The following is a 13,763-nucleotide window of genomic DNA, read 5'->3' as shown; positions in this document are numbered from 1 at the left end:
AGAACCTTTTAATGAGGGTGAGAGCGCAAAATATGGTCTGAAGCTCAACATCAAAAAAACGAAGATCATGGCCACTGGGCCCATCACCTCCTGGCAAATAGAAGGGGAAGAAATGGAGACAGTGAGAGATTTTACTTTCTTGGGCTCCAGGATCACTGCAGATGGTGACAGCAGTCACGAAATTAAAAGACGCCTTCTTCTTGGGAGAAAAGCAATGACAAAACTAGACAGCATCTTACAAAGCAGAGACATCACCTTGCCAACAAAGGTCCGTATAGTTAAAGCTATGGTTTTCCCAGTAGTGATGTATGGAAGTGAGATCTGGACCATAAAGAAGGCTGATCGCCAAAGAATTGATGCTTTTGAATTATGGTGCTGGAGGAGACTCTTGAGGGCCCCATGGGCTGCAAGAAGATCAAAACTCTCCATTCTGAAGGAAATCAGCCCTGAGTGCTCACTAGAAGGACAGATCCTGAAGGTGAGGCTCCAATACTTTGGCCACCTCATGAGAAGAGGAAGACTCCCTGGAAAAGACCCTGATGTTGGGAAAGATGGAGGGCACAAGGAGAAGGGGACGACAGAGGACGAGATGGTTGGACAGTGTTCTCGAAGCTACCAGCATGAGTTTGACCAAACTGTGGGAGGCAGTGGAAGACAGAAGTGCCTGGCATGCTCTGGTCCAGGGGGTCACCAAGTGTCGGACACGACTAAATGACTAAACAACAACAACAAGGTGCTACTGGACTTTTTTTTTATTTATTGCAACATGCAGGTTAATGACTTGGTTGGTATTGTGGATCAGTTTTTCTTTTGCAATTGGTGCTGTCTGTGGGCATCTTTTCTCAAAGCCTGCCAGTTATCAAGTTAGTTCTGGTTTAAACCATCCAGAACTAAGATTTCTAGATCTTCCCGAGTCAGGGAAAAAATAATCCCTGACTCTGGAAGATCTTCATTGTTGATGGGCTTCCATTCTGAAGCCATTCTTGCTTTTAAAACGGTTGCTTCGATTTATATTTTTTTAAGACGAGGAAGAATTTGAGGAGTCAGCAGATCAAATAACAGCATGGCTTCATTTACCCAGCAGGAGGCGCCAAACTCCCAGAAAATTCCTTGTGTGTCAGAAACGAGCGAAGAAGATTCACTTCTCTGTGTGTGAAACAGTGCAAAACTCCAAATCAAACCGTGGGCCAATTTCACTGCTGAACTGACTCAAGAGACTTGCATTGCTACATGCACAACACATTTTTCTTTCCGTGTTGACCTCCTCCTCCTCCAATTATTATTAATTGATTATTAATTATTATTAACTTTTTCCTTGTCTTTATTATGTGTTTTGTGTTTTTATCTTCTATTTTTATGTTGTGAACCATATAAATTTAAAAATAATACATTTTTCAGTTATTATTGTTATGGTTCCACCTTTCCCCCAGAAACAGGACTCAAGGAATCTCACAAAGAAAGAGTTTTGTAAACTTCTATCACGTTGTCTTTTCTCTAAAATGTCCTGAAGTCTGCAGGGGATTTGCTCCATCTCCTTGATTGTTTTGACTGCCCTTTTCAGAAACTTTCCCCGCTCTACGCTATCCTTTTGGAGGTGAGGCATCCAGAACGGTGCACAAATGAGGCTGCGCCACCAAACCTTCCAACATTCCTCAGGTGAAAATTGAGGCATTTCTCGCTCCTCCTCAGCTGAACCTTCTTGCCCCCCCCTTTAACTTTGTCCCTCCCTCTACACCAGCGGGACTCAGCATACACACTCTCCACCCTGGGAACACCCCTTAATCCCGGTTTTATTTTATTTTCCTGTTTGGCTGATTTACAAAAAGGAAAACCCACACCGATATATAGTTTTTAGGAAGGGGGAAGATGAGACAGGGATGCACAAAGCCTTTCCCCCCTTTTAAATCAAGACTCTTTGCTCTTGGCTTGGCTCCTCCTTCCTGCCCACCCAGGACAGCCCTGCCCTCTGCCGGCCCCTCAGAGCCGGCATGTCACACGGGGCTGGCCCTCGATGGCAGCAGCAGCTGCTTCTCCTTGCCCGCTCTCCAGCATCCGCTACAAAGCCAATAAAGAGTACTGTGTCCAGTTCTGGGCACCACAATTCAAGAAGGACACTGACAAACTGGAACGTGTCCAGAGGAGGGCAACCAAAATGGTCAAAGGCCTGGAAACGATGCCTTATGAGGAACGGCTAAGGGAGCTGGGCATGTTTAGCCTGGAGAAGAGGAGGTTAAGGGGTGATATGATAGCCATGTTCAAATATATAAAAGGATGTCACATAGAGGAGGGAGAAAGGTTGTTTTCTGCTGCTCCAGAGAAGCGGACACGGAGCAATGGATCCAAACTACAAGAAAGAAGATTCCACCTAAACATTAGGAAGAACTTCCTGACAGTAAGAGCTGTTCGACAGTGGAATTTGCTGCCAAGGAGTGTGGTGGAGTCTCCTCCTTTGGAGGTCTTTAAGCAGAGGCTTGACAACCATATGTCAGGAGTGCTCTGATGGTGTTTCCTGCTTGGCAGGGGGTTGGACTCGATGGCCCTTGTGGGCTCTTCCAACTCTATGATTCTAAGACTTCAAACCAGAGGTCAGCAACCTTTTCCAGCTGTGGGCTGGTCCACCGTCCATCAGACCTTGTGGGGAGCCGGACTATATTTTGAAAAAAAATAATGAACGAATTTCTATCCCCCATAAATAACCCAGAGATGCATTTTAAATAAAAGCACACATTCTACTAATGTAAAAACACACTGATTCCCGGACCGTCCGCAGGCCGGATTGAAAAGGTGATTGGGCTGCATCCGCCCCATGGGCCTTAGGTTGCCTACCGCTGCTTTAAACCTATAAAGCCTTAAATGGTTCAGGACTGCCATACCTCCATGTGAACAAACCCAGACCCTGAGATCATCTTCTGAGGCCCTTCTTTGTGTGTCTCTTCCTCGAGAGGTCTGGAGGGTGGCAACTCGAGGACAGGGCCTTCTCTGCAGTGGCTCCCTGCTTGTGCGATGCTCTCCCCAGGGAGGAAGTTCGCCTGGCGCCTTCATTACACACCTTTAGGCGCCAGGCGAAAACGTTCCTCTTTAACCGGGCCTTTGGTTGATTTGACATCCTATGCCCTTTTAAAATGTGTTCGGGGGGAGTGTTAATTGGGTTGCTATTGTTGTTATTCTGATTATGTACTTTGTGGTTTTATATTATGATTTTATCCTGCAAACTGCCCTGGGATTTGTGGGTACAGTGGTGCCTCGCAAGACGAAAAGAATCCGTTCTGTGAGTCTCTTCGTCTAGTGGTTTTTTCGTCTTGCGAAGCAAGCCCATTGACGGATTAGCGCTATTAGCGGCTTTTAGCGGCTTTTAGCGGCTTTTAGCGGCTTAGCGGATAAGTGGCTTAGAAAAAAGGGGGGGGGAACCCCGCAGGAACTCGCAAGACATTTTCGTCTTGCGAAGCAAGCCCATAGGAGATTCGTTTTGCGAAGCACCTCCAAAACGGAAAACTCTTTCGTCTAGCGAGTTTTCCGTCTTGCGAGGCATTCGTCTTGCGGGGCACCACTGTATAAAGGTAAAGGGACCCCTGACCATTAGGTCCAGTCATAGCCGACTCTGGGGTTGCAGCGCTCATCTCGCTTTACTGGCCGAGGGAGCCGGTGTACAGCTTCCGGGTCATGTGGCCAGCATGACTAAGCCGCGTCTGGCGAACCAGAGCAGCGCATGGAAATGCCGTTTACCTTCCCGCCAGAGCGGTACCTATTTATCTACTTGCACTTTGACGTGCCTTCGAACTGCTAGGTGGGCAGGAGCAGGGAACGAGCAACGGGAGCTCACCCCATAGCGGGGATTTAAACTGCCGACCTTCTGATCGACAGGCCCTAGGCTCTGTGGTTTAACCCACAGCGCCACCCGGGTATAGGGCAGTATAAAAATTCTAATAATAATAATAATAATAATAATAATAATAATAATGCACAAGGGAAGAGACTGATAGTGGCAGCCATGGAAAGGCCATGGGATGCTCTCTTGTAGCTTTTACGGGTGCTCAGGACAATCGCTGGCCCATTCTCCTCCCCCTGGTGGGGAAAACAGGGACATTATGGGATCAGATCAGAAGCCAAGATAGCTTTCATAATTACAAGACTGTCCCTGGAAAGTTGGAACACTTGGAGCGCATGCACGACAGGTTTTTACAACGGCATTATGATGCTGACCGTTTTATTTCCACTTCCTTTCCTAAGCTTCCCTAGCAAACAGTTTCAAACAGTTAACTAGCTGCAACGGTTTCCAAGAGAGAGACAGACAGACAGACAGACAGACAGACAGACAGACAGACAGACAAAAGCACCGCACGGTTTCTCTCTGCAGGGCTGAGGTTGGAAGTCCAGTTCGCTTCCACTCACTGAAAAAGCAGGAGGAAGGAAAAGCAAAACCTAGCAGTGACGTGTGCGCTGGGGTGACCCCTCTGTGACCCCTGAGAATTAAACCAGGTCTCCCTTGACTGAGCTTCACTGTTGCAATCCATCAGCTCTGGCATCCTGTGAAAAGACAGCGCAAAAGCAATTAACAAGCCTGCAAAGCGGGCAGAGGCTGAGACAAGGGGCTCAGCGCCACACGAGAGGGTGGGCGCGTTGCTTATGACCAACACACTGGCAGCCTGCGAGGGAGCTTGCTCAGACATCCATCTCGGTCGTTTTTCTTTCTTTCTTTAAATTTAAATTATTTTTTATTATTAAAATAATTCAGCATTTAATACATACATATTACAAACATACATACATTTCATACAATCCTTAAAAATATTCATACATACCCCACTCAATCCCAGATACTTCCTTTTCCCACCCCTCACCCCACCCTTGTGTTAGACTTCCAATCTACTCAATTGCAATTTCTTTCCACTTCTATTACTTTCTTTCACACACTTAGAAACCAACTTTTCTACTTCTTTTTCTGTTACACATTGTTATCCATCTTATTTAGTATTTCAGTATTTATAACGGAACTTGTTTATTCCATTAGGAGTTCTGATTTCTCAGTATGATTTTACAAGTATCCTTTAAACACCTTCCAGTCCTTGTCTATCTTCTCTTTTGAGATCTTTCCAATTTCTCCCATTGTTTTGGATATATTGTAATACTCCAATAATTTGGCAAGCCACTCTGTTTTTGTCGGTATTATACCTGTCAGGGAACTGACATCGGAGCGAGAGGCAAAGGGGAGGCTCCCAGATGATGCTGGCGAAGGACCCAGCAGCAGGGGGAGAAACAGCTCAGTAGAGGGGGAAGCCAATCAGCGCAACGCCAGGGATAAAGGGGGGCAGACGGGGGAATTGGAGAGAGGGCTCCAGGACTCTTCACTGGACACCAGGTCCTCCGCTACCCACGCCTTCCCTGCACAGAAGACTCCCGCGCAGTGAGAGGAGGAGGAGACTGGGTGTCAAACAACTTTTATGTTGGAAGAGGTTCAAGAAACGCCCACAGACAGATTTTGCCAGTGACTGAGGCAGCCACGATGAGAAGGGGCTGTGCAGTCAGAAAGGTTTAACAAGGCAAATTAACTGAGAAAGGCACCAGTTTACGCACAAGTAACTCATACCTATTACAATACCACTTTTCCAATTTTTCGCAATCAATAGCCTTGCGGCTACTGTATAAATATAATGTCTTGTCTTCTTCCTTTAGACTTCCTGGTACTATTCCCAATAGGAAACCTTCTGGTGTTTTCCTAAATGAATATCTGAACATTTTTTTCATTTCATTATATATTGTTTCCTAAAATTGTTTGATGTTTAAACAATTCCACCATATAATGCATCTCGGCCGTCTTTCAAACCACTGACTTTTGGGAACCGTTGCCTACCTCAAAGGGCCGTGGCTCAGAGGATCCATTTCACGTGCAGAAGGTCCTGGGTTCGATTCCCAACAGCATTTCCAGGACCAATGCTCTCGACTCAGGATCCATCAGTTTCCTTTGTAGTGATTGTTTTTAACACTCAGTTGGAAGCCGCCCAGAGTGGCTGGGAAAACTCAGCCAGATGGGCGGGGTATAAATAATAAATTATTATTATATTATTATTATAAATTGCAAAGGGGGGTGCATTTGCAGGGGGTGGCAGCTGAGGGGAGGGACTCAGGGTGCAGCAAATCGAAATCTGCTCCACAGTCATAGCTATTTCATTCAATTTTGCTTTATAATAATAATAATAAATTTTATTTATACTCTGCCCTCCCTGGCCAGAGCCTGGGCTCAGGGCAGCTAACACCAGTAAAATTACAGTAAAAACATAATAGGGGAAAAACAAAACCAATTTAAAATACGGGTTAAAATGCAATTTAAAATGCAGCCTCATTTTAAAAGTAGCCCATAGATCAAAACCATAAGGGGAGGGAAACATAAGGGTCAGACTGAGTCCAAACCAAAGGCCAGGTGGAACAGCTCAATTAAAGTTTTAATTGATGCAGGAGGCAGTGTGGTGCAATGGTTAGAGTGTTGGGACTAACACCTGGGAGGCTGGGGTTCAAATCCCCACTTGGGGCTTTGGAGAAACAGCAGAGGAAACTGGGTATGTTTAGTCTGGGGAAGAGAAGGCTGAGAAGTAATATGATAGGCACCAAATATCTGAAGGGCCGCCCCATGGAAGTTAGAGCAAGGAGACTGTAAATGAGAAAGGTGATTCTGCCTAAGCATTACGAAGAACTTTCTGATGGTAGGAAAAATTGAACCATAGAATTGGAAGGGACCACAAGGGTCATCTAGTCCAACCCCCTGCAATACAGGAATATTTGAGGCTTGAATCCATGACCCTGAGATTAAGAGTCTCGTGCTTTACCAAATGAGCTAAATAATAATAATAATAATAATAATAATAATAATAATAATAATAATAATACATTTTATTTATATCCCACCCTCCCCAGCCGAAGCTGGGCTCAGGTCAGCTAACAATAAAAATAACACAACATTCTAAAATCAATTCAAAATCTAATTAATGGCGACCATTGGGCTAGAGTTCTGTGAGGATTACCAAAGGAGGGGGTCAGACTGTGCCTTGGCCAAAGGTAGGCGGAACAGCTCTGTCTTGCAGGCCCTGCAGAAAAATGTCAAGTCCCGCAGGGCCCTAGTCTCTTGTGACAGAACGTTCCATCAGATCGGGGCCATGGCCGAAAAAGCCCTGGCTCTGGTTGAGGCCAGCCTAACCTCCCTGTGGCCCGGGACTTCCAAGATGTTTTTGTTTGAAGACCGTAAGGTCCTCTGTGGGACATACCAGGAGAGGCGATCCCATAGGTACGAGGGTCCTAGGCCGTATAGGGCTTTAAAGGTTAAAGCCAGCACCTTAAACCTGATCCTGTACTCCACTGGGAGCCAGTGCAGCTGGTAGAGCACTGGGTGAATGTGATCCCGCAGCGAGGACCCCGTAAGGAGCCTCGTCGCGGCATTCTGCACCCGCTGGAGTTTCTGGGTCAGTCTCAAGGGCAGCCCCACGTAGAGTGAGTTACAATAATCAAGTCTGTTCGCCAGTGGAACAGACTCCCTCAGAAGGTGGTAGGCTCCCCTTCTTCAGAGGTTTGTAAGCAGAGGTTGGCTGGCCACCTATCATGAAGGCTTTAGTTGAGATTCCTGCACTGCTGCGGGTTGGACTAGATCATTGTATGGTGTACGTTCCATCTCTGAAATTCTGTAATTCTTTGAGTGTGGACGATACTTGGTGGGCCAATGTTTTGACTTATCATATGGTTTTCCCAGTAGTGATGTATGGAAGTGAGAGCTGGACCATCAAGAAGGCTGACCGCCGAAGAATGGATGCTTTGGAATTCTGGTGCTGGAGGAGACTCTTGAGAGTCCCATGGACTGCAAGAAGATCCAACCGATCCATTCTTAAGGAAATCAGCCCTGATTGCTCACTGGAAGGACAGATCCTGAAGCTGAGGCTCCAAGACTTTGGCCACCCCATGAGAAGAGAAGACTCCCTGGAAAAGACCCTGATGTTGGGAAAGATGGAGGGCCCAAGGAGAAGGGGACGACAGAGGATGAGATGGTTGGACAGTGTTCTCAAAGCTACCAGCATGAGGGAGGCAGAGGAAGACAGGAGTGCCTGGCGTGCTCTGGTCCATGGGGTCATGAAGAGTCGGACACGACTAAATGATTAAACAACAACAAGGCAGCTTCCTGTGTCGCCATGTACACCACTGCTTTCGTTATCCTTCAACAAACTGCCTTCACCTGTGTGATAGAAGCCAAGAGACCACCTGTGCTATGGTGCAATCCTGCCACCTTGGGCTTAGTCTGACTTGCAATCCCATCCCAATATCTGCTCAGCCCAAGACTCTTTGCAGAGCGAAAGCCAGAGGTGCGCACATTGCATTCTGCTGGCCGGGCATTCGTAACGTCACCCCGTTTCCCCTCCGTGCCAATGGCCTTATCGGTTTACGGCTAATTACTCATGGCACCCAGGTGCTAAGCAGAGCTGCCGGTGGGAAAAGGGAGGAACTGACGCAATTGCTGTACCCTTTTGCGTGGGGCTCAATCAGGTACGTGCTACGACAAAACCTGTTCCCAAGATCCCCCGTGACTCCAGCAGAGGACTACCGGTAATTGTTGAGCATTCATCTTGACTTATCATAGAATCCCTGAACCACAGAACCGCAGAGTTGCAAGGGATCCTAAGGGTCATCTAGTCCAACCCCCTGCAACGCAGAAATCGCAACCAAAGAATCCCTGACTGATGGCCAGCCAACCAACGGCTCAGAATTTCAGTATGTAGAAAACTGGTTCAAATTTGTGTTGGAAATGTAAGGAAAAAGAAGGGACTTTTTATCATATGTGGTGGGATTGTAGCACAAGTTAAAAAAAATTGAGAAATGATATATAATGAATTGAAGAAAATGTTCCAACTAACATTTGTTTAAAAAACCTGAAGCATTTTTGTTAGGGATTGTAGGAAAAGACCTGCCAAGGAAACTAAAAAATGTCTTTATGTATGTGACAACGGCGGCGAGAGTCTTAATAGCACAAGGATGGAAGAATGAGGAAACACCGACCAAAGAGAAACCGATAGACTACGCAGAATTGGCAAACCTGACACATAAATTACATGACAAGGATAACTGTGACTTTAAAGATGAATGGGAACCCTTTACAAAGTACTTAAAGAAACAATAAAATGAACTGGACTCCTTGGCAGGTTTTGAATAAACATACAGAAACTTTTTATTGATAACATTTAGATAGACGAATTAAGGATCTGTACAATTCTGTAACATGCAGAGAATAATAAATGCTGAAAAACCAGAGAGAGGAGCTGAGGGAAGTCTGGGGGTGGGGTGGGGGGAGGGAGTGTTTTCTGTTTTCCGGGGAGGGGGGAGGGGGAAAATGGGGAGGGGGAAAAATGAGGGTGATGTATTTTTGAAAAACTGTTAATTTGAAATTTCTAATAAAAAATATTTTTTAAAGAAAGAATCACAATACCTCAAGGACTGCCTCCCCCCATATGAACAAACCCGGGGCCTGCAATCATTCTCTGAGGCCCTTTTTCCGTGTGCCTTCTCCGCGAGAGGTCTCCGGAGGGTGGCAACATGAGAACAGGGCCTTTTCTGCACTGGCTCCCCATTTGTGGCTCTCCTGGTGCCTTCATTATACATCTTTAGGCTCCAGGCGAAAACATTCCTCTCAGGGCTTTTTTAAAAAGAAAACAAGGTGCTGGTACTCTCCACGAAGTTGTTATAGTAAGCGCTATTTTGAAAAAAGGTGCTAGTACTGTGTACCCCGGTTCTTCTTCAACCAGGCCTTTGGCTGATTAATATTCTGTGGCCTTTTAAATGTGTTGCATGTGGAGTGTGTATTGTTTCGTTTACATTCTAACTATTCATTTGTGCTTCTACCCTGTATTTTTATTAAAAAAGGTAAAAGATGAAGGACCCCATGACACTTAAGTCCAATCAAAGGCAACTATGGGCTGTGGTGTTCATCTCGCTTTCAGGCCGAGGGAGCCGGCGTTTGTCCACAGACAGCTTTCCTTGTCATGTGGCCAGCATGACTAAACTGCTTCTGGTGCAACGGGACACCATGACGGAAACCAGAGCTCACGGAAATGCCGTCTACCTTCTTGCCGCAGCGGTACCTATTTATCTACTTGCACTGGTGTGCTTTAGAACTGCTAGTTTGGCAGGGGCTGGGATAGAGCAACAGGAGCTCACCCCGTCGCGGGGATTCGAACCGCCAACCTTCCAATCGGCAAGCCCAAGAGGCTCAGTGGTTAAAAATAAATAAATTGTGCATTCCAATAATTAATATCATTTGAACAACAACAACAAGAGGCACTCGGTTAACTGCATTTTACAGCTTGCGGGACCTTGGTACAGCTTTGCGTATATTTGGGTGTTACTAGATTACTGTAATCTAGTAACACCCGGGATGTTCTTTCGAGACACATGCAAGCTCTTTCATGCCACCAGGACCAAGCTGGACAGGCATAAGTAGTTCTCTCTATCCTTTTTAAAAAATTGGATGTGAAAGGGGCAGTTCAGTCATTCAAACTTTATCCAACCTTTTTGCATCTTACAAAGTTAAAACAGCTAAAAGAAGTAAAATAAGAAGGCAACGCTTGTGGAATGTACAGTGCATAATTTGGAAGGGCCGGTTTCATTACGATTCACCTGCTTGCTTCTCCTGTTCAATTGTTTCTTTTGAAGGCAGTGGGTTTTTCTCTTGCGTTTCCGTCTTCTTCAACTTAGACTTGTCAAATTTCAGCCATATCTGGTTTGTCAGACATATCTGCCGATTGATCAGTGAGGCGCTCTCTTCAGGTACAATTCTGCTCTTCGCAGCATTTGCTATGGACCGTCGTATCAGTCTCAGTGGTTTAGACCACAGCGCCACCCGTGTCCCTAATATTTTTATTATTTGGATGGGGGAGGAGAAGGAGTAAAGAGAAAGGATTATGGGGTGGTCTCCAACAATCCTGTTCCACCAGCAGAGATTTCTGCTTGTGGACTGGAGCTCCAGCTTCCTCTCCTCTGCACCCCCAACCCTCAAAATCCACCTTAGAGGGCTGGTGGAGCCACTGGGGCAGATTTGGGGTGTGTGTACAGGGGAGAGGATGAGCAAACCTGTTGCAGAGCATTGAATACAGTGGCACCTCTGGTTACGTACTTAATTTATTCCGGAGGTCTGTTCTTAACCTGAAACTGTTCTTAACCTGAAGCACCACTTTAGCTAATGGGGCCTCCTGCTGCTTCCACGCCACTGGAGCACGATTTCTGTTCTCATCCTGAAGCAAAGTTCTTAACCCGAGGTACTATTTCTGGATTAGCGGAGTCTGTAACCTGAAGCATCTGTAACCTGAAGCATCTGTAACCTGAGGTACCACTGTACAACCCTTTACATGTGGTGCTATGGACTTGGAGTTGAGTGTGAACCATCTTTCCAGAAACCCCCAGGAAGACCTCAGTGACTCTGGCTGTAAAAGATCCAGGAGGGCCTTCTCGGTGGTGGCACCTGCCCTGTGGAACGCCCTCCCACCACCCTCCCACCAGATGTCAAAGAGAACAACAACTACCAGACTTTTAGAAGACATCTGAAGGCAGCCCTGTTTAGGGAAGCTTTTAATGTTTAATAGACTATTGTGTTTTAATATTCTGTTGGAAGCTGCCCAGAGTGGCAGGAGAAACCCAGCCAGATGGGCGGGGTATAAATAAATTATTATTATTATTATTATTATTATTATTATTATTATTATTATTATTAGCAAGAGCATCGGAAGTGGTCTGGCAAGAATTTTGGACAGCTGCAGTTCCATGTTAAACTGCTGCTTATAAGCAAATTTATCCACAAAGGTGGGAAGAAACTGACCCTTTCATCCTTTTCCAACCTGCAACCTGCCCCCACAGGTGTTGCGGTCTAGAGAGCCGGTAAACCTTTGCTTACCAGCTGAAGGAAACAAAGGACAGGGCTTGCCATGCCCTCCTTGAGAGATTCCCAGAAGCCTCTGCTTTGCTGCTGTTGGGAAATGGATTTTGGACCTGACAGAGTTTAGGTCTAATCCAGCCAGGCTCTTCCCTTAGGTTCTTAATTAGATTGATTGTTCCATGTCAACACAGCTGACACCTTCCCAGTGGGAACCAGCTGAGGCAGAGAAATGGAAAGAAGTTTTTGAGTTTTCTTCCTGAAGTGAGAAAGTTAGCCAGGAAATGTTGGGTCGAGCAAGATCAATGGCTCTTGCACCCACCTTCCCTATCCTTCTGACTTCATACTGACTTTTTCAGACTGGGCAGGATGGATTCATTACAGCATTTCTTGTTGTTCATTTCATAGAATTGCAGAAGGATAGAGTTGGAAGGTGTGGGATGTAATCCTCTTGTTATGTACTGAGTTAAATAGGGTTCAGAATACAGCAGTTTGATTGGTCCTAGAACAATAGGATCCAGAATGCACCAGCCTGATTGGTCCGCAGGAGCCACCCAATCCAACTCTGGGTGGAAGTGTATCCTCAACCTGATTGGCCTACAGGAGAATCCCAGAATTAGCCAATCATGTGGGGCCCATTTTGTAAATAATGTATATAAAGCAGACATTCTGGGGGAACTTCCATTTCTCACTATTCTGAGCTAAATAAAGAGCATGAAATCCACACTCGACTCTGAGTATATTTCACCTCTGGAGCAGTCAAATACAACATTTCCTGTTTGCCTAGAGTGAACATGCAGGGGAATGTTGGTCCAGCCAGTTGAACTTCCTGTTACACCTGGCTGGAGCATCCTTCCTTTTGCATGTGACCAGGTAGGTGGGCGTGACCCTCCCAGACCTAACAAAAGGTCCAGCCACTCAGCCATCTCCCTCTTTTCTTTTCTTTTCTTTTCTTTTCTTTTCTTTTCTTTTCTTTTCTTTTCTTTTCTTTTTAAACTCCTTTTGCCTCCTGGGCTGCACTGCTGGCTGAGAGCCAGGGATATACCCATATGGGGTAACCCACAACTTGAATTTTATTATTACGGTCACAGACCAGTTCCGGCTCCCTCACAATATCAGGAAAATCATAAAACACAAGAGGAATACATTGAATTGCAATTGGGTATAACAGAGACAATTCAGATATAGCGGCAGATAAAAATATATATTAAATCTTGATCACTAAAATATAACCTAAAATTGTCATTTAAAACCTTAATCATTTTGGTAGTGCAGCTTGTTCCCTAGGTTTTAGGGCAGTCGCACAGAATTTGGCCACCCTTAGCGTGATCTCTGGATCCTTGTCCTCTACCAGGAGTTTTAGACATTGAAGTTCGGACCCATACCCACAACATTCCCACAGAAGGGAGTCCAGGGGTCACCTGCAATGCAAGGAATTTATTTTTTTAAGGCAGTGGGCATCCAGGGGAAAGTCTTTGGCCAGCCTGTCTGTCATTGAACTCAATGTGTTTTGACTACCCACAGTTTTTGCTTTTAGTGCAGCTATCCCTGGGACGTGACCCCCTCGTAAGTTGAGAGTCGCCTGTATTCAAAAGCTTTGCTTCCTTCCTCCTGCGGAAGCAGAGAATAGGGATCATGGCTAGTATGCAAAAGATGCAGAAGTGAAATCTGAAATATGTAAAGCTGTCTTCAGAAGCAGTGATGATTTTGGGGGGGCATCTGTAGGAAATTTCCCTTTCCCTTTACCCTTCTCTCCAGGGGTCCTCTAAATCCCATTATTCCTAGGAAGAGTTATAGGGCCTTCCTGAGCCCAAGATGATACAGCAGCAGCGACAATCCCATCCCGGGGGAGAGGGGAGGCCCTGCTAATTTG

At 45.8% G+C, this 13,763-nt stretch overlaps 1 pseudogene across 1 annotated transcript; it reads right to left on the bottom strand.

Moving 5' to 3' along the window:
- Positions 1-10,488: 10,488 nt before the first annotated feature.
- Positions 10,489-10,828, bottom strand: LOC310686495 (thymosin beta-4-like; annotated as a pseudogene). Its single transcript has one exon. The product of its transcript is annotated as a thymosin beta-4-like (transcript).
- Positions 10,829-13,763: the final 2,935 nt, after the last annotated feature.

This window comes from Podarcis liolepis, assembly GCF_965112155.1.
Source record: "Podarcis liolepis genome assembly, chromosome: 9".
Classification (NCBI taxonomy): Eukaryota; Metazoa; Chordata; class Lepidosauria; order Squamata; family Lacertidae; genus Podarcis; species Podarcis liolepis.
This window is presented reverse-complemented; position numbering and strand designations above follow the sequence as displayed.